The sequence below is a fragment of the Haliaeetus leucocephalus genome, unplaced genomic scaffold, assembly GCF_000737465.1.
Source record: "Haliaeetus leucocephalus isolate CR32 unplaced genomic scaffold, Haliaeetus_leucocephalus-4.0 Scaffold668, whole genome shotgun sequence".
Taxonomy (NCBI): domain Eukaryota; kingdom Metazoa; phylum Chordata; class Aves; order Accipitriformes; family Accipitridae; genus Haliaeetus; species Haliaeetus leucocephalus.
In genome coordinates this window covers 5,841,882-5,868,245 of record NW_010973104.1, presented here as the reverse complement: position 1 = coordinate 5,868,245, position 26,364 = coordinate 5,841,882, and the positions used below count along the sequence as shown (strand labels likewise).

The 26,364-nt window shown below is 38.4% G+C and overlaps 1 protein-coding gene across 1 annotated transcript in view; it reads left to right on the top strand.

Moving 5' to 3' along the window:
- Positions 1-26,364, top strand: part of CDYL2 (chromodomain protein, Y-like 2) — a 61,741-nt gene that overhangs the window by 1,451 nt on the left and 33,926 nt on the right. The gene's annotated exons all lie outside the window — the stretch shown is intronic.

The window sequence follows — 26,364 nt, the reverse complement described above, 5'->3', positions numbered from 1 at the left end:
GCCGCCCCGTTTCCAGGTCGGGGGGCAGGGAGAGGAGAGGAGAGGGAGCTGGCAGGCGGTCGGCGAGACCCAGCCAAATTTTGACCTCAGGCACCCGGTTCGGATGCCCAAACTGAGAACAAGTCTAGCCACTCTCCCCGTGCCAGAGAAGAAGGAGGGAGAAAGCAGAAATTGAAAATAAGACAGGCTGGACCCGGGTGTTTTGCATAGCCAGCTCCAGTCAGTGGAACCGGGGTGGCAGTCTACCATCTGAAACCGACCAGACGAGGCTGGACGTCCTACAGCAAGCAGCTCCTGGACCGGAGCACCTCCTCAGGCTCCGCATTTCCCGGTGAAATGGCCGGTTGCGTTGCGTTGTCTGGAGCGCACAGTTTAAGGGCTAGGACAGGAACGATCACCTTCCAGTTGGAGCTGTGCGCCGATGATTAGGCGCTGCTCAAACATCAGGGTGTGCTTGGGTGTGGAATTGCTGCGGCGGTTCGTTGGACGTGGTTGGACTTACTCTCCGTTTTGATGATCTTGATGTTCGGCTGTCGGGTCTTAAGGGCAAGAAGCAGAGGATCTGGCTGGTTTCACGTAGACGGTTCTTACTTTGTCATAGGTCTTTCAAAGTCTTTAACAAAGGTCATGGTTAAGGGATGACATTGCTCTATTAGGACTTGATTTTGCTGAGTGGGACACAGACCGCCTTTCAAGTGAACCGCACTTATGTTCTCCTACGTGGTGTAAAATTATCGGAAGTACATGATGATTCGAATAGTATCATTGACCTTTTCCCCACCATTTTGCAATCTCTGTCATATTACCTTGCAATTTTAAGGATATTGCGTGTCAACTGTATTAATGTTATGGCTCCGGCATAGCCAGTGGGAGTTCTGTGAAGAACTACTTTGAACCTGAAAAAGTTAGTGATAAAATTTTGTATTAGTAACTTCTGGGATGCGTAGAGGATCTTTGCCTGGTCTTGTCTAAGTTTTCTTCAGATGTTTGGATTAGTTCTGGAAGGAAGTAAAACTAGTACCTCTTAGGCTAACAGTAGCCATGCTGGTTTAGCTCCTACTCATCATTAAAAAAATTCTGCTTTTTTATGATCTTTGTGGTGTTATAAGACGATGGCATTTGGCAGTTGGATGTGGGCTATGCATTGAGTACTGCTGCGTAGCGTATGAGTGATGCTGCTCAAGTAGTAGCCTGGCATGGAGGTGTTCTGTGAGAGACCAGACTTCTAACCCAGTCTGCAGTCAATTTTAGGCCCAGTTGCCTTGCAGGCATTTGCATGGATGAATGTGGATTGTTAGTACTGTGGTTCAAAGCCTCTGAATCACTTCCTTTCTTTGTTACACCATTTGAACTACTTTTGCTTATCATTGTATAATACGGAAAAATTGTATCCACCAGAACAGGTAAGTGGAAGTATGGCTATTCATTCCTTCTTGCATGAGGTGTTTGGAATATGACCTTCTCGGCTGGTCATGGTGTAAAATCTTCATCTACTAGTCGGACGTGTGGGACGAAGTATGTGCGGGGCTTCGATTATCAATCCATCTACATTTTGCATCTCCACTGTGAAGTTCTCCATGATGGAGTTCACAAGAAATGTCTAGAAAGCTGAAGAGTTTGTACATCTAGTAGGTAGCAAGTGTGTAGATGGTAGTAGCTTCATTTAAAAAAAGACTCAGCTTTGCCTCCCTGCTCCTTCCCGCTCCACAAAACCCAACTGCATCAAAGGGACACACTAGAAAGCAGCAGTGGTTTCCCACACCAGCTAGCGCATGAGATGAAGTGCTTTGTGCCCTCAGAGCTGACACCGCCGTTCTTGCTTGGATACATCATCTTTTCTGTCCTCCTGAACAAGTAGAACATTATGTGGATGGCAGGATGACCATTAAACAGTTTCAAGATTTTAGCTTGAAATTCGTTGGGGCTGTTGGTGTAAATAAATTATTTGGGGCTTATGGTGACATTCCAAAGGTATACTACGCTTCTGATTCCCCTTTGACTCCATTAGGAATATCTGAGTCCTTCAAGGATTCTTACTGAACTTCAGCAAATAAGACAATAATTACCTCTGCAACTGGGAGTATTTAATACTGGCTGCAAAATGATTTTTGTTAAAGCCAATCATGATCTAGGAGCCATGATAAAGCACATTAAAAAATACTGTCTGTATTACCTATACTAACTTCTCATATTTTGGTGGCACTCAAGAAACTTAAATATAAAATTTTAAGTTTTGGAAATAGATGTGCATATTTATCCTGTCAGTTCATTAATTTTCTACTCTTGTGTTATTTTAAAACGCTTTTCAACCTTTTAAACTTAAAGATAAATTCAATTAATATCTTTATATTGAAGCAAAATAAGATCACAGACAAAATAACTTCAGTGTTTTGTTAATTAGGTGCCTTTTTTCTAGTTAGGTACGGCTTCTAATCACCTGAAATACCTCCTATTATATTTCTTTTACAACTGTGAAACAGGTACCAATTTATTCTAGAAGCAAAAGAACACCCATTGGGAATTCTGTGTGTACTGGTAGTCAGTTCTGGATTTGTGTATTAGAACCAAGACAGTTTACATCAAAAGAGAGTTACTTCCATTATATGATAGAAGGTAGGTATTAGTTTTTAAGTTTTACTTTTAAGTAATTTTTTTTCCCTTTAACAGTAAGGAATGCTGTATATATTTTTGTGTAATTCTCAGGCTCTATAAAATACTAGTTTGGCTTTGCTTGACTTCCATGTTCTTACGACTTCAAGCTTTTCTGAGTGGGTGAGAGTGTCGTGGAATATTCCTTTTTTTTTTTCCCCCCCCCCCCCCCCCCCCTTCTCATAAGAGGTAACCAGTTAAATATTAAAGAACTCTGTGTGCATATTCCTTAGAAATAACAAACTGAAAATAAAGGACTTGACAAAAGGGTATTCACAGTGGCCTTCAGTAAGGCAGCCCTATTTTGCTGTATGATTCATATACGCTGTTGGATGTGTTGATAGGAAATCCTCGTTAATTTTGATAACAGACAGAAAGGGTAATGTATTTACGCTTAAATACCAAGTTTGTTGATTCACATTAAAGTTGTCGTCAGTAATTGGAAGTAATATTTTGTATTTTCCATGCACAATTTAGTTCTCACGTTATCCGAACCCAAATAGTTCGCTCACAAAGGCCCTGGTATTAAAAGTATATGAAATGGCTTTAGAGGGGAAAAAATTCAGTATGAACAGTGCACCTAACTTTATTTTTCCTAGCACAGAGCATCCCGTTTACTGCAATAAAATTCCAGTTTATTGGTGAATATATGAATCAGTTATCAGTATCATAGAATCATAGAATCATTTAGGTTGGAAAAGACCTTCAAGATCACAGAGATGCTCATGAAGCTGACTGATGCTTTTTTAATTTAATGTTTTGGGGGTTTATATACAATGAACACAATTAGACATTCAGGGACGATGATGGTGAAATCTAAAGTCTTATTTTAACGTTGTGTCAGATTATATTACAACACCTTAGGTAAGTGATCTAAAGATTATAGCTAAATCTCTGAAGGGGACTGTCACATGCATATATTTCTGGATCACAATAATAAAATCAGTCTTTAAAACTCAGCAGTTTTTGCATTAAAGTGTTGCTCTTTGTGGAAGAGTGACATTTTTAAAAAGGCATCTTCTCACCGAAGTGATACAAGGCCCATGGATAGGAGGCTTGTCCACCATAGTGACAGGTTTCAATTAAATCTTAGTCTGTTTATGCAGCTGTGTAAGAATGAGCTGCGGTTTATTTTAGCTCACGTGATCCACCAGAAAGATAATGTATTTCCAGATGAGTTACAACATCTCCCATTTATACCTGCACTCAGGCACCAGCAAAGTCAAAACTTGAAGATAATAATGGCCCTGTTCGGCCTGCTGAATCTTTATTACCTGTGGAGACATGCAAATCGGAGAGAACATGGCTGAACTTTGGACGCTAGGTCTGATTTGCAGATGCAGAGTTTAGAAAATAATCTTTGTTTTACAAAGTGAGGAAATGCAAGTTTTTGAGCATTGTGGCTTTCCATCTTGCATCTCTTTCAATGGAGTCACTTTTTAGGAGAGACACATACTTAAGCCTGCTTACTGAACTGGAAAGCAGAGAGATGTTTTTAAAGTATTATTTCACACTATCTTCTAAGACAGAAGTGACTTGCAAGAAGATGGTATATTTAAGTAAATGTTCTTATTTCTCAACCTAAATCAACCTCTTTATTGATATAAGAGTTCCATGTTGAAGGAACAAGACTGATTTCACATGCAGAAAACAGTGACTTGAATTAGGATCTGGGGAATATAGAACAGAGTTGAGCACCTACTCCTTCTGTAGAATGGCAAGCTATGGGTGCAGTGCTGACTTCAGTAATACCAGGCTTGTTCCTACCAGCTAAGCATCTGGTCATCTGTAAGTACACCTTTTTTTTTTTTTTAGTGGAAAAGCTTTACTAACACCTATTTTGAAGAATCGGCTATTTCTCTGTACATTGTCATTGATCTATTACCAAAATCAGTTTTTAGAAGACAACTGTCCTCAAAATAAGGTAACCTGTGAGCAGTATTATCCTCAGTCAGTAGAAATCTAGAAATCTTGTTGCCCGATGAAAGTTTTCAGGACTCTATTCCAAATTAGGTGTGATTTGCAGTGCAGACAGTATTCTTCAATCCTAAGTGGGCAATCATCTGGACAATAGATTAAACTGAGGTATAAAGCCAATAACAAAGAGTTAACCTGAGGTCCCTTCTGCCAGGGTCTTGTAGTTCTCCAGGTTAAAGGTACTAAGTGAGTTTCAAAAGCATAACTGGATAACTCTGGCAATATTCATTATCTTACTAAGAAATTCCAGTGTCCAGCCACATATGGAACATTACAATGTACATAATGACTGTCTTGTTTACCTACAACGTCACTCTGTTACCACGGTTCCAACTTCCTCATTACATTGTAAACTGCTTGGCATATTTTGGGACACTGCAAACCAATTAATTTCTTATGCATGTTACTGTTTTGTTACTATCTTGGCGAAGTGTTTTATCTGGATCAAGTGTAGTTTATCTCAAGGTACACATCATAAGCATACTCCTGCTTGGAAAGGCTACTGAAAATATACTCTGTATCACTCTCTAAAGCCTAAACACATGCAGTGAAGATTTTCCCACCACCAAAGCCACCGAACTTAACATGCTTCCCTTCATTGTCTAGGTTCAGTGTTCATACCCATCTGAAGATTTAAGTAGCATAAATTTTTGTAACGCTTTCTGAATGACAAATACAGTGCTTTACTTTGGGTTGGTCTTTGATTCAAAATTAAAATCCAGCAATAAACTCATTGTTTACTAACTGTTTCTGAAAGTTAAAATATTTAGAGAGAGACAGTTCAAATAATGGCAAAATTTAAATGTGGTCTAATATTGAAAGAAATTGCCTAATTATTTTTTTTAAATCAATGGAGTAATTGTGACGGTCAGCTATGCTGTAAATAGCATTTCTTTGTCCATTCATTTGACTTTTAGCAGTATTACGGTTTCTTGGCTCTGTACATTTTCATCAGTGCAATCCCTTTTTGTTGTTCCTCCTTATCCATATATTTTTCAGACAATTTCTGCAGCATGTTTTATGACACTGGCATCCTGACACTGGCAAAAAAGATTAATTAAATATTTAACTATTCCTTGTGTTTAAACTATTAGAAAAATATATCAAACAATTTGAAGTGAAATATTTTCAATGTAGGGCAACTAGTAGTGGGGTATGTTAATGCTGGCTTGCTTTACATTCATGCAAATAAGAATATTCTGGTTTTGACAAAAGGAAAATCGTCCTTTTGGCCTGATGAATAACAATGTCACACTCTTTGTTTATTATCAAAGCTTTAGACTGGTAACATTGCAAAGCTGAAGGGAAATACACTTCTGTTTACTTCTATTACACAGAGAAAATGTAGATTCCGATACTCATCAGTCATAATATAAAATATTGTTGCAAATCTGTTAGGTCTCTAAAAACTTTCACAATAAGTTGATGTGATTGACCTGTGTAGGAAAAAAATTATTCTTGTTGGGGCTTACCAAAGAAGGGGAAATAGGTTGACTCTTGCAGAATTATAAACAGTAGCAGCATGATCGGGAGACTACAATAAAACACTAAAGCAAAAACAGTATTGAAAACATCTGTCAGAAAGACACTTCTCTTTGAAAATAGCAGTTGCCCCACTTGGGCTTTGCTAGATTTCTCACAGACCACCCACAAAACTCACAACCCTTTCCTTCAGAGGGGCAAAAGAGGAACAATGAGGATATTTTCTTCCATAAGGCACTTCGCTGCATTTATTTAGATTTTGTGGGGTTTATTTGAAATCATCTTATAATAATGCAATCACTTACATGTGCTTAGCATCCAATGGATTAAGAAGGGATACAAGGGACTACACACCACTAAGTCTGAGCTCCATTGCACGCAAATTGGTAGCACCTATAAAAAGAAATAGAATCAGCGGATACATGTGAGCATGTCTTGGTTTGGAGAAGAGTTAACAAGAATTTTTAGAGGAAAGTCACACCTCACAGAACTCTTCGTCAATATGTGGATAAGAATGGCTCTGGCTGGTGTAAATGGATTTTCAAAAAGCCTTCTGGTAAGTTCCCACAGGAGCAGCTGCTAATGAAACAAAGCTGTGGTCCAGAAGGGTTGGTCATCTCTTAGACTACCTGGTTCACAGAGAGGAAGCAATGAAGGGTAGTTATGGTAGAGTGTCCAAACATCAGTACTGGGACCTGTGTTGTACAGCAGAACCATCAATTATTTGAAAAGAGTCGCATTTACTGCTGATAATGTATAGATTATTATTAGCATTGTCAAGAGAAAGGCTGACAGTGAAGAGCTGGATGAGAGCAGCTGAAATACGGTGTTTATAAATGCAAGCTAATGATCAAAGGAAAGATAATCCTGACTATACATGCATAATAATGAGCCCTGAAGAAGCCATTACTATTCAGGAGAGATCTTGGAATCATTGTGGAAAGTTTTTGGGTGTGTCTACATTAGTATTTTAATTTGGATCAGATGCGTGCTTTTGAAGTGAATCTCCCTGTGATCCCCATCTACCACACCTCCGTTTGCATCACAGAACTGTCTTGGAGAGCAGCGACCGCACTCCCTTCTGGTGAAACTGAACCAGAAAATGCATTGCAGCTCCTAATGAGTGTCCAGTCCATGGGACCAGACTACTGTTTATCAGAGGTAAACCTCAGGCAAAGAGAATTTTGGGTGTTATTAAAAAAAGATGATCACCGTCACATCAGTGGGGAATACCGTTGTGCTTCCACGTCTGCCATACTGCACCCACTTCAAGAGGAACACAGAACTAGAAACAATGCAGAGAAGGACTAACAGGGTGTTGCACAGTATGGAATGGCTGTCAGTGAAAAGACACCTTATGACAACTTTCTGGCTGGCAGAAGTGATCGAGGAAGATATGAATGGTATGGAAAAAAACAAAGGGGGGATGATAAGTTAATTCAGTGATGAATGCTATTTCTCATTGCACAAGAAAAGGCATGCAGCAAATTAAATGATTAGGCAAATAACTGAGACAAAGGAAGTACTTCTTCACAGTTATTTAAATCCTGGAACTCATTGCCATGGGATGTTGTGGAAGTCAGAACTGTAAATGGTTTCAAAGAATGGTAAAACAGCTTCTTGGGGAATAGATCCCTTTATACCTTTCAGCACAAAAAAATCTTTAAACTGCTAATCACCAGAAGCTAGGAGGGTAGAGCAAGGGCAGCACTTACTCTACAGATGCTATTTCCTAAGCATCCAGCACTAATTTCTATTAGAATATACAACATGTTGAGCTAAATGGACCTTTAGTCTGACCTCATATGGCAGTTCTTAGTTTTGTACTTACTACAGTCATTAAACAAACGTAGGTGTTGACTAAGATGTTGATACGGTCTGCAAAGATCGCAAACATACTTGCCTTACAAGTTGTATTCTGGTATTCTAATTGCTAATCGTTGTCAGTTAGTATCCTTGCAAACTAAAGGACAAATCAGAATAGTGGATTCAGTTTCCAACGTAGAAAAAGTCAGCTTCTCTTTTAGAGAACTCACAGTCTAGACGTCTAACAAGATGCAACAGGTGGTAGAAGCAAACAAAAGAGTAGAAGAAGGGAGGAGGTGATGAAGTAACATTGAATCAAGCATGCATAATAAAAATGAAGTTTTGGCACATAGCCGTAGCTCTGGCTAATAATTGGGGTAAAAGGGATAAAGATAAGCTAGAAAACATTTGAGTAAATGCATGGAATGAGGCAAATGATCGAGTCAGTATTATTAGAAAGTTACATTAATGTAATAAAATGTTTCTGATGGACAAAACCAGCTTTCTCCTACTTCTATGAGAAAAGCATTTCAGCATCTAAAAGGGTTTATCCACAACTTTTTGCTGTATTTACATTTTTGGATGGTCTTCATAGGCTTCCTTAATGCTGTACAGGGTTGTTAATACACATTTATCAATCTTTAAAGGCCTTACCTGAATATACATTTAAAGGCTACTAACTTTTAACAAACCTTCAAGTTGCTGTTGGATTGAGTTTTTTTCCAGAAATGGTGATTACTAATATACTGAAATATAAACGGTCCAATTTCTAACTGACCAGCTCAACTTGTCAAATTCTTTCACACATACAAAATTAACTTTTTTTTCTGACATCACTTCACAGTCACTGCAATGAGCAGTGGTATTGAAAACTGTTCTCAGATGTCAGGCTAACTACGAAGGAGAGAGCTGTGCTTATATTTATTAGTCTTAGTAATAAGAGAGATATTACAAAATAAAGTGTGACATTACAGTTTTTAAAAGACTACTTTGTAAAATTTGTTTGACTATGCTGATGGACTTCCCTTTAAATGTTCTGCAGTTGAAATTTGCTCTAATAATATTTTTGAAACTGTTAAATCATTTCCCTTTTTGGAGAAGGGACTGTTTTGCAAAATATAAAATCACATTATCATATTAATATATCTGATGAATTTGTCTTTCAGAAATCTTCTCGCCATGGGGTTCAGGTGTTTTAGCACAGGAAATCTGACAGCAAAGGTGCTGGGGAATTCCTGCTAAATACGGTTCACATGGAAAGAAAATGCACAGTAATGCTCACTGGGCTCACAAATGGATTCTGAGACTCTTAGACTGCGAAGATGTTGATCACAAAGTTTTTTGGTGATTAATATAAGGGAAGAATAATGGACTCCAGTGCAAATGTGAATGCATGAATTTAGGATGACACAGCATGAGAAGACCTTCTTTGATGAGAAGTGACTGAACTTAATCTCTACCTAAGCAGAGGAAGTAGCAACCTTTTAGGTTCAGCAGTGGTACGACGTAACAGTATAGCTTCAAATTAAATAGGAGTATGACTGCAGTATCAAAATCCATGCAGGGAGGAGGATGGAGACTTTCTGGATCCCAAATTAAATACTAGCAATTATTGGGAAAACTACATTTATGTACTAAAATGCCTTCACATGACTCCAGGGGAAATACCCTGCAAGTTCTTGAAGGAATAAATACTGGCTGATAAGGGGCAATTAAAACTTTGCGATTCAACTGTAGAAACTGGAAGCAAGACTGTATTAGAGTCTGGGTACACAAACTCAAGCTTTTCACAATCCAAAAATGTGAAAAGTTGAAAAGCAGCTTCCACCCTTGTGTAATTAAACATTACCACTGGTTCATAATTTTCTTCTGTGCTGAAATGTCAGAACCAATGTACTATAACAGTCAGAAAAGGAGATGGTAGGGATGATGAGAAACGTGACAATGTTTTATCCAAGTAGTCACAATTATATACCTAATACTACTAAATGCTGCAGATTAGTACATAATAGTATACAGTATTTGTATGGTCAGCAAAATACACCGTAGTAGGGGAACAGTGATAAAAGTAACAGGAAACTGAAAGAAGCAATAGATAACAGCTTCAGCTCTTTGGCAGCAGCAGAGGTGAATTTTTTTTTTTTTTTTTTTTTTTTTTTTTTAGTTTGGGGGGTTTTTTGTTTTGGTTTTTTTTTTAGTTTTTACAGTGGAAATGCAAAATGACTGCTTTTCTGTCTTTATATATAAAAAACAAAGTGTGAGACGGGCAATTAAATAAAAAATACACAATTCAGGTTGCAAAACTTAGTAACACTGAATGTCCCATTACTTACCTTTATGGCCTGATAATGTCTTATGTACAAGAGCCTAATCATCTGTGCCCTGATGATACATAAAAGATGCAACAGAAACACCGGAGAAAGCTCTGTTTGATAATGTATTTTTACATATACCAGGGAAATAGCAGCTCTTTTACTTTACACCCACAGAAACACTTATGTTTCTTAATAAAATAAAAAGGGTGAGGCCCTTGGCCAGCTTTTATGGCCTTCTCAGTGCTGCATTTTATTTGCTTCTTGGTGTCAAGAATGGTAATTGTCAGTTAACTGTGGGAATCGTGGGTCTCAGAGCAAAATTGTTTGGCATCACAGAGCTGAGCAATGCCTTCAGAGCCCAGGTGATTTGGATCGGCTCCTTCCTCTGACTTTCCTTTGGTTTAGAACCTACTGTAGCGTTTTGTACATAATACTGGTATGTTACTACTTTTAGGGAAGCTGAAGTATAAATACACCATCAGACTATGCGGCAGGCGGGCTGCCTGTGTGACCTGACAGCAGTTAAGGAGTATCAGAGTGCTCTGCTCCTCCCATGTCCTCACTCAGCAAAGGCTGTTCCCGTTCGGAGCCATTGGAAGAAGACTCATCCACCGCCCTCCTGCTGTCTCCCCCGCTGCCTTCTCACCAGCTGCAAATGACTTCCAGTGCCTTTCCCATGCACTGGCATGCATTTGCATCAGATGGCAGGTTAAAGCAGGAATGCCAGGGTGGCCCTGTCATCTCTCCCTGCTGACTAAGGCCTATGATGCAAACAGTATGTTGTATGGCATTTATCAAGTGGATCAAGATAACAAAAATTCCAAGGAAGCTCCAAGGAGGACACCCTTTTTTTTTTCATTGTATACTTCACAAGCTTTGAATTATTATACTCATCAATCTTTTGTTACACTGATAGAATGAACTTTCACTGAAGAACAGCATGGCCTAACGCATGGACTGCCTGTTGTAGTTCATAATCTTGCATGAACTGTTGTTCTTGCTGCCTTAGAAAGCTTCAAGGAATTGCTAGAAGAATTGATGGAAGACTGCTGTTTCTCCCAATTGAATAACATGTCCCCTAGCTTTGTCAGGAGCACCACAAAGGATGCCGGATCTTTTTCCTGCATTGTTTGACCATCCTACACGTTGGCTTTCTGACATGACATTACTTATAGGATTTCTAGTGAGTGCCAGTGATACCACATTTCTCACTCTTAGAAGTTGTATCAAGTATTGTAGGTGTGCATGGTTACCACTTACTGACAAGCTACCGTGGGCTGTGATTTGAATTGTCCTGTAACTGTGCTGCTGTTATTTTTTGTGCTTCATCCACTCACATCAAATACCACTGACAACCTGCTCTATTTAGAAGACAAAGGCAAGTCTCCTTTTAACATGAACTGGACCTTCTATTTGTACCATGAATGATGATGTAGTTTTCCTCCCGTGCTATTAATTGCTGCTCTTGTAGCCTATTTAGTATACAGGGACAAAAGTCTTGCTTACTGATCAATTAAGATGTGTAAACTACTCTTTTATTTTGGATATGCAATCTGCATTGCTCTTATATCTTAGAGTATACACCCCTTGATTTTCTACAGTCTGTTTCAAGATATGTGTCCAAAGTACAGTTGACAAACCAAGGACAACATTCTTTAATGCTGTTTTATCCCCAGTCCACAAGGCAGAAAGAATTCCTTAGGTAACTGAAATAATTTCTGCCTTAACATAACACTTATGTAAAATTTCTAGCTCAGAACAGCTGTAACAGAACTTTCCCTAAACAACTTTCTTACTTCATGTCCAGCTGCCTTTGCTCCTATTACCACCAAAAGACAGCCATTCCAAGATCACAAGCATCTCCGGTAATCAAAAGTTGCAGTCTAATGGCAGTTGATGTTTCAAAGTGCAGGGTTACGCACTGAGGATGTTGTTTAGTACTGAGAATCACAAAGGTATGTTTTGGATGTGTATTTAAATGCATACGCTTTTACAGGCATCGAGGGGATATCTGGGGATTGCCTACAGATATTTAGTATTTGATACATCACTTATTCAAGATTTGGAAAGTACTTGAGTAGTAAGCCTCAGGGTTAGCAGAGGAACTGCGTGATAAGCCTTAGATCTCACAGAAGAACTGATAGCAAGACCTACCTTTTCATTCCCCCTCTGATGACACAGTAGTGTAATAGGGCTTTGCAGTGACAGATACAGCGTAACTGAGGGAGACAGAAGAGGAACCATGGCTGTTTTACAGTCACTTTTGGGTTTGGGGTTTTTTTTTTTTTCTTCTGAAGTGACTAGCCTTTAGCTCCATTTCTGAGAAGGTTACTTGAACCTCTGACTCAAACAGAGACATCTCTGAATGGGGTAAACCGGTAGCTGCAGCACTTCTGGGACAGAATCTGCAGACTGTTAGGAGCGCGTTCCCCTTTGCAAACATGGTGGCAGCTGCTTTCGATCTGTGGCTTCTTGCTGCTATTGTGTGAGGGAATCACACTCTCTGAGTTTCAAGAGCCACAACAGAGAGTAAGTAAAGCTGTGGCTCATTTAGGACTGGGTGTTATTTTAATGAGCTTAATAAATCCTATATAGGACTGAGAGTTTCTTTGGATTTCTCAGTCCTGCAAAGAAGCGCTCCTAGGCTGACCTTTGAGCCTTGTACACTGTAGAGCTCTAAAAAACTGCACCAGTTCTATGCTGCACCAATTTCAGCAACATCAGCAACCCTAGTGTAAGTAGCTCACCCGCTTTAGCAGCTGTTTTCAGCATCAAGTTGATCAGACTTCTCTGACCAGAGCATAAATGACATTGTACTGCAAATGGCTTTCACTGCCCCAGGTCACCATGTTCACAGATGTTCACAGAAGTCCAGGAGCTCCATACTCATGTAGAAACAAACTGATTTGCTTTGTGAAATAAGTACTCGCAGAAGATAAGGAGTTGGCGTTTTTGTTAACCAAACTCATCACATGAGTTCGTTTCATCACATGAAACATTCATGAATGTTAATATTGTTCTTGTAAAACATGAATGGCAAGGGTGGACACTGACCTTCAAAGGGCAAAATTCATTGCAGCACCATTTATCTCACTTTTAGCAAAGCAGGATGGAAGATCTCCTAAGTTATTAATTCTACAGTCATGGCTATCAACTTCTCATTACAGTCAGCCATGTCATATAACCACTGTCATCAAAAGAAACGGATATCTGGATCAGACTCTGTCTTACAGTGAGCAGGGTTCTCACCCTTTCCTCCTAAAGTTAAAGGTTGCTTCTGGAAAGGATTTCTAACGTCTATCGTAGTGGTTAGGACTGAAAATGCACTGGAGGAAAGACTCAGCCAGCCAGCAAACTCTCAGGCCTTCTGTGCAGAAAAAACATTCACCACAGAAACTTAGAAATGACTCAGGGTGATGAACTGGTATAATTTTAAACAAAAAGTACTATCACACCTATTTTCTGGCTACAGTACAGTTTTATTAATGGACATGTATTGTGAATCATATATTCTTGGACAGTCTGCTTTGGAACACTCAAACTAAAAAATTACTTTTATAAAATTATTCCAGTGTGCTTTAATACCAAAAGCTGAGAAATATGGTAGATATACCAAGAAAATTAAAAGCCCTAGGGCTAAATATTTTTATAAAAGTAATTTAAAAAACAGAACTTCAACTAACCAACTTGACCTTGCTCATTACAGTGCTGGAGAGATTTGGTTGTGCATAGCTATGAGTATAGCACTGTTTAAATAATATAACAGAATCTACCAGTGGTGTAATGCTTTGTGATTTCTACTAAGACAACATCTATAGCTTTTGACTCAGATGATTAGGGAAATGTCTGATATACTAGGTTCTACTGTCACTTACAGGAACATAATTTATGTACATGAAAAAAATTAATGCTATCCTACTATTTGGTAAAGCTATCTTTCCCTTCCTTTTTTATGAAGCCTTTTGAAAAGGTTTTCAGGTATCTAAAACCAAAAGATACCTGAGGGTCTGGCCCTTAAGTGAAAATATTCACAACTTTCCAGAATGCTCATGGTGCAAAAGGTTGTGGCTCTCTTTCGGGGAAATGAAGGCATCCTGGAACACAACAGGATTGCTGTACCTTTCCTTATGATGTATCTGTGCTGCTCATTTTTGTGCGTGTGTAGCTCAAGAAAGTAATAAATCTCTCATGTGACATATGGATAAGGCAGTCACTTCACCAGCAGGGACATATAATTTAGGCAGTATGTACAGTGATCTCAAGATCATTCCTAATCCCAAACTGCTTGTTCTCCTCTGAAGGCTCTAAGGCACTCCCTCTGTGCTCAGCCCTGCTCCATGCTCTTCCCATCCCATCCCATCCCTTCCCTTTGTGCTGCTAGTGGAATTTCCCTGGATGTTGCTGGCCTTGACTTTGGGAAGTCATCCGGCAGCCCTGCAACCCCTGCTGCCCATCTCCGGCTGTCTGGCACCCCACTGCCTCTCTCTGCTGCCTCCATGCATAGGAAAGCCTGGAAAGTAAGACAGGTTGTCCACAGCTGAGTCCACAGAAAACTTGGCTTCAGAATTAAGCTCAATATGTACAGCTTTCCTGTAGGCTACAAAAGTATTATAAGGACAGGGAAGTGTAGCTTAAGTACTTATCGCTGAATTAAAATCTCATTCATGCTCAGCTGCCCTGGACCAGTGAGCTCATGTACCACTAATGCAAACTACTGACTGAATTCACCCCATGGAGTGCCCTGATCTCTAAAATGCAGAACTGGGTTATTTTAGTAGAAATTGATTCACTAGTCATGAATTTCATTTGAGAAGATCATGTAATTCTTGGTTTGCTCTCTGCTCTAAAGTGACAGCAGTTCTTTTACATACCCCAACAGTCTTGACAAACTATTTAATAAATTTGAGGTTGAGAAGAAAATGCTGTTACTTCTTCATTTCCCACAACACAGTTGATGGTGAATCACTTGTGCCTAGTGAATGGTTTCTCACGTCAGCAAAACCAACTCCTTCCATATTTTCAGGCACATGTATCCAAAGGATACTAATCCTTTGGATAAAAAGACTTGAATGTACTTTACTATGGTAAAGAAATATACAAACCAGTAAACTCAAAGCATTTAAACTCTTTCCTTACATCTGATTAGTGCTTCATATGCCTGCTTTCAGAACATTCCTAAAGTGTTCTGGTTTAATTTGCTTAATTAGTATTTTTTAATTCATAGCATGTAGTTTTAAAAAACCCAAACACTGAAAATGTAATTTTTTAAAGGTAGATTATTACATTTTTACAGCATGTGTAACTTTCATATATTACTTCTTATTAAGGTTTTGCACTTACGTAGTATTATGACTCTAAATAAATTCAAATAAATAATTAGCACTTGAATTTTTCACACACAAATGAGGATATTGTTGTCTTGTTTCAGAAAGGGTACAGATTTATGTGGATGTAAAGCAGTTTGTAGACAGATGTGGGTAATTACATAGTTGTGTGCGATGATCTACTATAGCACAGGGGAAGACTGTTCTCTTTGCCCATATGACTGAACACATGGGTACAGATTTAAGACAATAAGCAGTAAACTTTTTGCATAGCAGGAATAAAACTAGGGCACAGAACAGAACACTGCACATCTTCCTTACATTTAATTTTTCCTTTTTCTCTAGTCAAAATTGTGCCATCTTTAAGAGATGCATTATTTTCTAAGCAATAAAACAAAGAAAATAAGTGATGTATATTGATCTGGTGAATGCACTTATTATAGTCCTGCACTTCATAAAAATGGTCTCCCTCAAAATTACATGAAATAACATGAATTTGAACTTCAAACACAAGTGGTGAACCCTAACACTTATGATGAAATTTTAGAATATGGCTTCTGAAGCAGCTACAAAATTTTAGACAGAGCCATCACAGAGCACCCAAATCTTACAAAACTTAAAGAAATATGGAGACCATCTGTTCGGTTAGCTGCAAACCACTTTGCAGGATTTAAGGTCTAGAAAATGAAATTAGCTAACGGAGATATAAAAGGCACCAGTGGCTGGAAGTTTACCGTTTATAAATTAGAAATGAGATGCACTTCTTAACATTAAGGTTATAGCATTTTATTTATAGCACTTAGAAAGATTCACTAACAGCAGTGGTGTACTTTCTATGAATCACTTCAAATCAAGATGCAATGATTTTCTAATAGATGTTGTTTAACTAAATCAGAATTTGGGACCTTGTGTGGAACTGCGAATGAAAAACATTCCTGTGTAACCCAAGACAGGCTACATGGATATAATTGTCCCGTCTGGCTTTCAAATCTGTGCATCTATGGGCCTGTAAGTGATGTCATGACAATTAACTAATCAAGTCTGGGCCATCATACTGAAAAGGAACATAGGTTGCTCTTAAATGGAAGTGGCATTGGTACTTCTTTAGTGCCAAGGTATATAAAAGTTATTCTAGATCTGTATTCTAGGTTTTTTTTCAGAATGTTATCAAAACACTACATGCTGGAAAGTTCTATAACCACAGACTAATCATTTGTCAAAAAAAGAAAACTTTGGTGACATTGAAAAAATTTTGATACCATATGTCATTCACTCTGGACGGTCGCTATTATTTTAATAGTTTCCTATTTTTCATTTTTAGACTATACTACACAATAAACACCTAAAATGCTAGAAAGCTCAAACTTGGCAGAGTCTCCTTCACCATTATTATTAGAACATCTGATGAACAGGATATTATTAGCCTTTTATTTTAAATAGTGGTTAAAAACTTACCAGTTTTAAGAAAGGCATGGTGACCAACTGTTCAAGAATGAGTTATAGTGTGTAAATGAACTATAAAGTGCGTATCACTCTCATGTAGCAGGAATTTTCAGTACCATATACTGTAACAAATAATAAACTATTTCAGACCCTAAGTCTTTAGAATTATAAATTTTCTCACTGTACATGCAGCATATCTAGATTACCACAGAATGCCATGCATTGAACAATGCCTACAATTACTTACATTAATTAGATTTCATATTGCTGACTTACGAGTCCTGTAACTAGATGGGCATCAGACAGGGGAAAGGACCTAGATCCTAAAATACAAACTCTGGGGTAGGAGAGAGCTTGAAAAATCTCTTTGCTCTTTAAATATCTACCATAAAAGAACTGAAGCCAAATAGATTTTTATGTTGAAGAAAAAAATGCAGTTATGTTCCTTACACAAAACTGAAGTGACTTATTGATTAACTTGGACAGGACTCTCCACTGTTAATACGTATAGTATTATGAAGGGTTTAAAAAAATAAGAAAGTACATCACCAAACAATTGAAAGTGGAAAGATTTCAGACATTTTGGTTATCTTGACTAAAAATTATTTCATATTATATGGCCATCAGAGGAGGTTACTGAACACCTCAGAGTGCTCATCTGAGTAAGAAAAATTTCCAGCAAAATGTAGGAGATGTACAGGTGATTATATTATACACTTTGTTCTCCCTTACTGTCACCTTCAGAAGACTCTTTCTAGCCATTTAGGGAGAAACTGAAGAACGTTCCATTCATTTCTCCCCAGTGGCTGTCATCTAACTAGCATATATCCTTACATGTGTTGTAAAATATCTCACATTCCCTTTAAAAGTAATTCACAGGTGGGAACTTGCCTTTTAAAATCTGCATTATATGTAATTGTGTACATTAAAATAATCAACAAGGCAGAAATTGTAAAGATAATGTAGCATACAGTACTGCATGTGTTGTATTTGCCTTGTATTGTACAGTGCATATTCTGAATACTGCATGTGACATTCAACAGCCAAGGGCAAGGTCTCTTCCAGAATAACACTGAATTTTTATACTGCAAAACTAACATCTTTGTCTTTGGGGCACACTAAGCAATCATTTGCACTGATCTGACAGACACTCTATACTAGATTTTGTGATTAACATATTCTGACCATTTGATTTTAAGAACAAGTAAAACATTATGGCACACTACATATTAAAGGAAAGTTCTCACTGCTCCAAGCTCCACCTGTTATGCTGTTAAATAATAGTAATGATCATTAGTATCAATTTAGTAGCCTAGATTTGCATGGTGCTTTGTAACTATGAAAATAACATTTCAGAGTAGTAATTGGGGAAATACATAATCTCTAGGGAAATTCTCTGATCAGTTAAACTGTGAGTTTGTTTAAATCCTTCTTCCATGACCACCTGAAGTTTCTTGTTTCCTTGGAATTAAACTAAAAAGTTTAACTATGTGCATATCATCTTGAAATCTTCAAAACAAAATACTTTCTTCTTCTTCTCTAGAAGGCAAGTTTAGTTGTGTTCTAGATACCTTATCAAGTTTAGTTAATATCCCTAAAAATATTCCAAAAGAATGAGGTTTATGTTCCTTCATTAGGCTACAGTTGGCAAGCAGAATAAAAGCAATACTTTCCCCAATATTTATCAGTATTTCTGTTGAAGTAGTAAGAATATAACACTCCTCCATCATGTGTGTTACTGTTTATTTCTATGTTATTTTTTGCATGTATGCCTTTGTACACAACTGCTCTTTGGAGGAAAAGAAAGGTTGATGTGTGATCAGGAATTCCTTATGTAATTCCAAAGCCATCTAATCCAGGTTGTTCTTTTTCCCAGCGAAAGGAAATGTATATTCATTTTACCACTCCCGAGTATGCTAGGAACCTCTTGGTCTCGTCAGGACATTACACTGCATAATCTACTACAAAACTGCTAAATACAAGCAGCAGCTAGCACAAATACTAAATGCAGATATTCAGCACAAGTTAATCCTGGGGTTTTTTCCTATTTTTATATTGCTCACTAGGTTTCAAAACAAATTTGCTTGATCAAGATTTTCATGTTGTAGACTGCGTACATAAAAATTATTTCAATGCACCTTTCCCATTTTCAACACCAGGTCTGAAATCACTCTACAGAGAGGGTGTTCTTTTCAGTTAAGGCACATAAAAATGAAGAGAACAGCTGAGGCAGTGAGGAGGGCTAGAAACGGAAACTCAGACTTTCAAGCCCCATCTAAGCATCCTGTCCTACAGAGCATTCTGTTACTATCTTAGCACAAACCTCCAGGATAGGTACAAGAAATACAAGTGTATTTTTATTAGCAAGTTTCCTCTTATCTTTGTGGTAAATGTATGGTAACCTATCCCTCTTATCCCTGTCTTTAATTCCTTCGTATTGGATGAAGAGTAAATGTATAGCTGCTATCATGGAGCATGTTGTATGTTCACACCCCAACTTAGCACATTCCCTGTTCTGCTTATACCATAAATACTGAATGTTCATACAAACACTGAAAACACACTGCATAATTACTTCACAGTGTATCTCAGTATTAGAAAATGTCCATTTAATGACTAAGAAAACCTTTTTAACCTTGTGATCAGCTGACCTTGGTCCTAAAACTCATCTCTCCCTTGTACATTTTAGAGAGTAGATTGCTCTTGCCATATGACCTGAAAGTCAACAAACCCTGATGGTATCAGGTCAAGGAAAGAAGAAAGTTCGGAGTTGCTTGTGGGAAACTCCCAGCTGCCTGGTAAATCTAAACTCAGCTTAACTGAGTCAGTTCATAGACCCACTTCCACAGATTGCATAGAACTGTTTTCCAAATGGAGCTGCTTTTCCAAGTGAAAAAGAATTAATAAAAAATTAGTAAATATTTTAGGCAAAATTTATGTATCATAGAATCAGAGAATAATGTAGTTTGGAAGGGCCTTTTGGAGATCATCCGATCCAACCCCTTGCTTAAAGCAGCACCAACTTAATTAGGTTACTCAGAGTCTTGTTCAGTCAAGTTCTGAGTATCTCCAAGGATGGATATTCCACAGCCTCCCTGGACATCTGTTCCAGCATTTGACTACCTGTATAGTTTGTGCTAGGGATGATGGCAAGGACATCAGAAGATTATCATGGACTCATTAGAATTAGAAGACTAATTAGGTGAGAGATTCATAAGAGTCTCTAACAACTTATTAGCCATTTGTTAAAACTCCTTTTTGTAATTTCATGAACCATTTGCAAGTGGGATCTTAGTATTAAATGTGATCCAGAGGTTTCTTATACTAAAGTATGAACTTAAGCTTCCATTCATAAAGTATCTGGAAAACAGTATGGGTGTTGGAGCACCTATCTATGTTGGTCTCTGCACTAACCGTCAATTAATAACAAGCAGACAGCTGCAGCCTTCCACAGCTTCAGTTTGTGACTGGCATCGTGCCACGGAGAGAACATACACTAGCCTAATCCCAGTAAGACAAATGTAGGGAATGAATCTCAGAAACCCTACTTTTATAAAAATATAGTGCCCCATTCTACAGAGGCACATGGAACAAAGCCCTTTGCCACATCATTGCTGTAAACACATCCAGGAGCAGCTGAGGTATTAACACAACCGCCAAGTTAGGAATCTGACTAACAAATACATGGAACATTTCCTCAGTAATATATTCACTACTCACATATTCAATACTGCTTCGAGCACAGACATTTCTAAATGGTTCCTCAGCTTCATCAGAGTTCCACTCTCACCCTGACGCCTGAAATGTCTGCATCATCTATCAACAGAAAGAGAAGATAGCCATCAGCATGGAGACACGGCACATGCCTCCACAGTAACCCTTGCAGTGATTTTGAGCAAGATGGCAAGATCTGTACCTCTCCACCAGAGAAACCCCAGTGGTGTTCCTTGGGACCTCCCTGAAAGGAGTAATGGATTCCAGTCTATAGCAACCCTTATGGCTGGAAGCGCTGCCAACACTTGGCTGAAACCCTATCGTCGGGAATAATGACGATCTAAAAGAACTCGGGACTCATCAGTCAACACTTCCTTAGCTTGTGTGAATTACCAAGGCTGAAACAGGATTCACTGAGGTCAAGGAATGGTGACCATCTGTTGCCGAAGTCAGCTTTCCAGACGATCTAGGGCCTCGGGACAGCAGAAGGGTAACCTGTGATTGTCTCCTCCGTGGCACGCTGCTCTGATAGCAGCTCCTGGAGGACTCTGCCATTGCCAGAGGAGTTTCACAGTAGCATGCGGCCAGAGCCTGCCACGCAGTGTTGTGTAGTCAGTCTGACTCACTGCAGACATTTGTACAAGCACAGATGTGTTAATGCCTTTCATCCACACTGTAAGCAAACACCCTCCTCACACAGAGTCCATGTAATTGCTCCAAAACACACTCTTACGTTAAATCAATGAATATGCTTTTATGCCTTTGCATCTCCACGTTTAGAGCACCATCCCCACTTTTTAAATGCAGATTTCTAACTAGCTGCACTCTCATATGATTTAAAATGCATCCATCTGATGAACGCTGACAGCTTTCATAACTGCCTTTACCACTATCCGTAAGATAGTTTGTTCCTTCCAGGCACCAGTAGTAAGTTGGTTTTACATCGGACAGAATTCAGATCTCAAACACAAATTAAATTTGCAGTGAAAACCAATGCAATAATTGAGGCCAGAACTTGGCCTACTGACCCTGCTCATCTGAATGCTATTTCTGAGGGGATAATGGTGTATTATTATTCCTTTTTGACAATTACTCCTTCACAGATAATTTTTGAAATTTTATGTGCCATTTTTCTGTGATGTTGCACTGGTATCCTGGATACTTCGTTGTATAATTCTGTGCTCCTGTCATGCCATTATAGTTGCCTAAAGCATGTTTCTTTATTCCTTTTTCGTGCTCTACCTTTCTTTTTGGCTCATTCCTATATTCTGCCATCACATTAGCTTCATTTGTGTAACCAAGAAAATGAAGAATTCTACTGAATTCTGAAAGAAACCTTTGTGTTTCATTACTTTTCTTCTCTTATTATCTCATTACTTTACAAACTGCTACTTCAGCTTTTCACTCAAAGGATCGCCTCTCAACCTTCTATATTGTACAAAGTTGTCTATTTTTAGCACTTTCCTTCTAAAACCTATCCCTGCATAGTATTATTCACAAATTTGACTGTTAGTACCTTTGCTATATGGATGCTGAAAACCAGTTGCCTCCTATTCTAGTTTGGATCAAAAGCATGAAATGGATATACGATTTATCCTTCTGACATCTCCTTACCCCTGTCCAGCCATTCGTATAACATGGACAGAGTTCTTCATTTTCTTCTCCCTCCTGTCTCAGTGATGGGGGAGAGATTACCATCCTTCACGTTCAGGCCTGTAAGCTGGGAATTCTTTTTGACTTGCTGCTCTGTCAAATATGTATTGACCATTTAAAAAATATTTGCATCTCCCTATGTACAGTAGCTAGAAAACACATGCTGTCACTGGAAATTCTTTACACACTGTACCCAAAAATTGCTATTCCACTTCTCATATCTTGAAGTAGCTACCTAATACATGCTCTGATTGTGCATTTGTCCTATTTTCCAACACAGAGCCTTAATTTTTACCAAGCTATCATTTCAATTCGGAGCATGTTCCTTGAAAATATCTGCAAAGCTACTACATTGTCCTCTTTCAAAGATGACTGTAAAATTCACTTCCAAAACTTTGGTAAGGAGAGCGTGTACAATGGCCACTTAGACTGAGCAGTAGTGTCACCTTGTAGCCCCTTCAGTGTGCTGTACCCTCCTGTTGTCTCTCATCTGCTCCCTGGCGTGTAAGCTTTGCAAAGCCAGCAAGCTGCCCTCGGACAATTCTCCTCAGTTGTCACACTTAAGTTGGTAAAGCCTCTCTGAACAGCTAAAGCTCATGCTTACATTGAAATCCCAAGTACGCAGCACCTATGGAGACCAACGAGTGACGAACAGCTCCCCAAAACCTAGGCTTTCACTTCTTTGTGCTCAAGTTTACCACTTTGCTGTAAAAGGGCTAAGAAAATATTTTTCTACCTACCACACAAGAACATGTGGTTTATTTTATGACAGTTGTACCAGTAGCATTTGTAAAGCAGTGAGTCACCAAGTGGTAGTACAGCAGAGTAGTTCAAATATTTATTTATACTGTATTATAGCTGAACCTTTGTATTTTTTTTCAATGTGGAATCTTCACTTCTGGCTAAGCTTTGGGATGGATGTAAAAGTGTTCAGCTGAAGTCCAGGCCTTGATTTGAATCTGGATGAAGCCCATATGGTAGAGAAAAAGACTGAGTGAACTGTACAACAGAACACTAAAATAAGCTAGAACTAAACAAGGGAAAGGAGGACAAACTGCAAATGAACATAAAAGAAAACAGCATTCATTTTTTTCTAATGATTTCACATGCAGCTTTTATGTAAATTAATTCCTTCCTGCATTTCTGGACTTGCTTTAATGTTGGTGAAAAGCACCTTTAGTGATAGTCATATCACTTTGAGCAACCTCGTCTAGTGGAAGGTGTCCCTGCCCATGGCAGGGGGGTTGGAACTAGATGATCTTTAAGGTCCCTTCCAACCCAAACCATTCTATGATTCTATATTTTTAATTTTTAACTACTGCTTACACATTTCCACATCTGTTTGGAAACAGGAGTATTTTTAACAAATTCCAGGCAGTTTTACTGAAAGAACTGTGATATGTTCACATAAACGTTAGTTTGTTTAGAAGTCTCTTCAAGTCCTGCTCCTGTTCTTATAAACTGCTTTTAAAATAAAAGTAAAAAACCTCATGGTTTAAATCCCAGGAATTGCTATTTTGATTTTACTTGCATCTAAGTAAATTGGGAATAACTCTGCTGACTTGTAGTACTGTAAAGGAAGCATAGGCAGAATCAGGTCCTTACTCGGTTGTGCTGAACTCTTCTTTTCTGATAAACACACACATTTCCCATACACATACTCTCAGATGATAAAACCAGAGAATCCCATTGAATTCAGCAGAGAAACATTTGAGGAAGTAGCCCACAGTATTAGAAAGCTGAGCGCCATACATGTGTCCAAAACAGCCAGCTCTTTGTAAAGCTTAGCTAAATATTTTGTCTCCTTGAATTTAGATTTCTCATTCATCTTTTAGTCATCTGTGCTTGTCAGAGAAATAGACCGTACAAGAACAGTTCTGCTTAAAGCAAACTTCATCCATGTCTCAATTCTCTTAGATTAGAAGTGTACACTAACTGTGTTTTTAAATCCCTCTTAGACTAAATAGGAACAACACTTATTTTTTACTTTGTTGGTCTACAAACCAGGAAAATATCTGTTGTTTCTAAATTTAAAGTGTGCACTATAACATACAGAACATATTTAGCAGTATAGTAAAAATTACCAGCTGTACTTCAGTACTGAAATAAAAGTAAGCATTTATCATCAAATTCAAATGTTCTAGATAGCATTCTAACAGATTCATTCTGAAATAAATTGCACTAGCGAACTTGTAGAGAGTGTGTTCAGAACTGACCACTTTTTAACATAAAGGACATCAGGAATTTGATATGCCCTGCTTCTTGCTTTCCTTAAGAAATATGAACACTGAAATACAATAATGCACTGATTTATTGTACAGAAGAAAACGGGGATTTGATAAATGAAATGCATTACTATGCTTTAAAATAAATAGAAACCCCCGTGTTCTTTGGATTTCCACATATGTTGTATGTGTTGATTAATGTTTGTAAGTGAAAGGGATTTAAACCATTTACGGAGGAACAGACCTAAAGAGCATTCCCCCACATTGCGTAACAGTTCTTTTGATGACACGGGTGCACACTTGGACTGCAAAGGAAAAAATCCTGCTCTTCCTCCATGTAAAGAACATTGTCAAGATTACCTTAACCTACTGCTAAAGAATATCTTTATTTTTTAGTGCACTTTTCTTGTACCTTTGAAAACTGTCTTGCTTTCCAAATGAAAACCTAAAATATATTTTACAAAATTATTACATTTAAGAATGAACAGCTGTTTGCTGTGCAAACTATCACCAATAAGCCCGGGCAGAAATAGGTCCTGTATCATGAACATATCCAATATGAAAGGGTTTATATGATGTAATTGCCTACAATGACAGGGACTACATATGTTGACCAAGAAGTCCCTCCCTGATCCCTGTGTCATCTGTCAATTTTTCTTTTTCCAGTCCTTTACCAAGGGACAGTATCAGTCTATAAAAAATTGCCCTTCTTCCAGTGCAAGATTCTTGTGTATATTATTATTCCTGTTTGTTCCAAAACCCACAATGATTGTGGCAGTTCCACCACAGGTATTGTTTACACTTAAATATCCTAATGAAAGAAAGTATTTAGATTACATCCTTAAATTTATAGTGGGGGAGAGAGAAGGCTTTAACAGACTGGGAAATTTGAGCACTGTAAGTTCTGACCAGGAGAAGCTGCCATAAACAAAACGAGAGAAGACAAGGGCATGAAAATGTGTTCTGTTAGTAGAGTCAGCAACAGGGACAGATGGCATCAAGGGGGGAAACACAGCCCTTGTGTGGAACTGGAGATGTGGCACCAGGGAAGGTTTCAAAAGAACCAGAAAAGAACAACTGAGAGATCAGACCAGAACTGCAGTTTCAATGAGACTGAATTTCAGAGAAAGGTGGGAATTCCAAGAAAAATGGTGTAAGGTCACTAGAGATATGAGTCTACATGGAAGCTGTAGCTGGCTGGTTTTCTGCAGGCTATCAGCCAGGGCTTCATTTGATCTAAATTGGTAATAAAAGCAAGCTCCTTCTGGCAGAAGACCCCTTACACAAAGAGGAAATCATGTTGCTTGCGTAAGCACGGAGCGAGGTTTATCTTTCAGTTTCTTTAAAATACCTGGATGCCCGGGAAGGTAACTAACAGTGTATACTTATGCAGGCAAAATGCTGGGTCCAGAAAAGTCTTAGGAATGTAAGAACACCACTTTTAGCAGTAGTTTCTAATTGCTGCATCGCTACTGTAAAATACAACTGACTTGCAGGGCGCTTCTGGTTTTCTATATAAACCTGGACCATTGAATCACATAGCAGGAAGCCTCTACAGTGTTACTGTCTATCAGGAGAGGAAGATCAAAGGTGCAGGCTTACAAACAGGGAGCAGCAGGAGTTTTTACAGCATTTCTTTGTTCTGTCGTAAGTCTTCGTATCTATGTGTTGGAGGACACATATACCTAATGCAGTGGTTTGCAACCATGTGTAATATGAGGCTGATGGGATTTTTCCAGTGAAAATGCAGAACTTTCAGGATTTCCCTAGAAAGTT